The following is a 2,438-nucleotide window of genomic DNA, read 5'->3' as shown; positions in this document are numbered from 1 at the left end:
ACACCGTGGTATTAATCTAGGGGACTTTCCTCCTGGTGTATTTGTTTAATGATAGAAATACTTTTGAAAATACGAGGTGTTGGTTTCGGGGTGATTAGGTTGTATTTTTTTTTTGTAGGGGGTTTGTAGCGGTCTCCGAAGAAATCGCGGTTCTTTTCTCGTAGCGGTTAGAACGTGACGGTTTGTTTCGGATTTTTCCGAAGTCTTTCTTTGAAGTCGCGGTCGTACCGCGAGTGTTTATCTCCGCCACCCGCGTTCCCCTTGGGCTCAGGCGGCTTCAAACCGTCGAACCGAGTCCAGAGAGATGATGTCATGAGGAGGCTCCTTTGGCAGCGCGCGTCGTCTGTCGTCCGGGACTTTTATAGACGGATGCCCGTTGCCATGACTCTGTCTCCAAAAAGAATGTGAGTCATAATTCCGCCTTTATGGCCGCCCCGTCCACACGCATAAATAAACACTGACGCCGGCTTGAAACGAGGCCGCTCCCTCTCATCTCGCCTGATGCACCCCCCCTCGGGGGGACGCATTCCCCCCCCCCCCCCCCCCCTCCCCCCTTTCTTGGTGTCGTGCCGAAATCGACCTCGGGAATTGGAAATAACTTCCAAGTGATCAAAACAAGTAATTATAATTTTTTTGGCCTTTTTTATCACGACCCCCACCCACTCACCCACCAACCACCACCACCACCAACATCGTCTCCACCACCTCCACCCCCATCTCCCAACTCACCCACCACCACCTCCACCCCAAACATCTCAACCACCACCTCCTCCACCACCACCACCACCTCCACCTCCACCTCCTCCACCACCACCTCCACCTCCACCATCTCCTCCACCACCTCCCTCACCAACACCATCTCCCAACTCACCCACCACCAGCACCTCCACCCCCAATATCTCAACCACCACCACCACCACCATCTCCACCATCACCACCACTATCTCCCGACTCACCCACCACCACCTCCACCACCACACCACCACCACCACCACCACCACCACCACCTCCACCACCTCCACCTCCACCATCTCCTCCACCACCTCCCTCACCAACACCATCTCCCAACTCACCCACCACCAGCACCTCCACCCCCAATATCTCAACCACCACCACCACCATCTCCACCATCACCACCACTATCTCCCGACTCACCCACCACCTCCACCACCACCTCCACCATCTCCTCCACCATCTCCACCACCACCACCACCTCCACCACCACCTCCACCACCTCCACCACCTCCACCACCACCACCATCTCCACCACCATCTCCCCACTCACTGCCGTCTCCCTCAGCGACGGCAGTGGCAGCAGAGCAGTGGGGGTGTTGGTTCTCTGGTGTGTTCGGAGCTGGCGGGAGGTGGGTGTGGTGGGTGGTGGTGGTGGTGGGGGTGTGGTGGTGGGGGTGGGGGGGGGGGGTGGGGGTGGGGTTGACGCTGGGTCGCCGCCATCGCCTGCTCCAATAAGCTCTCATTAATCTTCCTTACAGCCTTCATTAAAGCTGTCCCCCGCTGCTACGTACCCCACGCACGCACGCACACACGTGCACACACGCGTGTACGGGCGTGCGTACACACAGGCACCCACACATGTACACATACCCATACTGACACACGGGCACACACATACACACAGTGTCACCACCCTCCCCTCCTCTCTCTCGCTCTCATCTGCTATCATAGTTTGGTATTTCTTTTTAGTTCCGAACTCCTCCAACCTTTCATCTCCCATCAGCCATACACCCACACACACACACACACACACACACACACACACACACACACACACGCGCACACTCGGCGCACGTACAAACACACACACACACACACACATACACACACACCTCCTTTCCACCCACTGTTGACTTATTTGCTGCTCTGTATGCCAGGGTTGCTTCCAAGTCTGCAGTTGTATCGATGAATTAGTCGCCAAACCCTTTATCGCGAACCCCATCGCAAACCGTTAACTCAGAACCTGACGCCCACCGGAAAAAGAAAACCTACGGAATAAACACACGGAAGGGACAAAGCGAAACAAACTACCGAACGGTGTTTAGGGTCGCCTTGGCTCAGGAGGTAGAGCGTGTTGAGCTGTTAACCGAAAGGTTGCTGGTTCGATCCCCGGCTCCCCCTAGTGAGCCGGGGATCGAACATTCAACCTCGAGTGTCGAGGTGTCCCTGAGCGAGACGCCTCACCCTGACTGCTCCTGACGAGCCGGCTGTCGTCCTGCGTGGTTGACTCCGCCGTCGTTGTGTGAATGTTTGCATGAACAGTTGAATGTCGCTTTGGCTAAAAGCGTCCGCTAAATGTACATTTAAAATGGCGGCAGAGGGGATGTGTTAGCGGTGGGCGTCGCCCAAACATCACCTTGTGTACGCATTGATTTGATTGGTTGACCTGGCTGTCTTGTCTGCCGTACTACAACCTGTGCGCA

Source organism: Gadus morhua, chromosome 4, assembly GCF_902167405.1.
Source record: "Gadus morhua chromosome 4, gadMor3.0, whole genome shotgun sequence".
NCBI classification, from domain to species: Eukaryota; Metazoa; Chordata; class Actinopteri; order Gadiformes; family Gadidae; genus Gadus; species Gadus morhua.
This window is presented reverse-complemented; position numbering follows the sequence as displayed.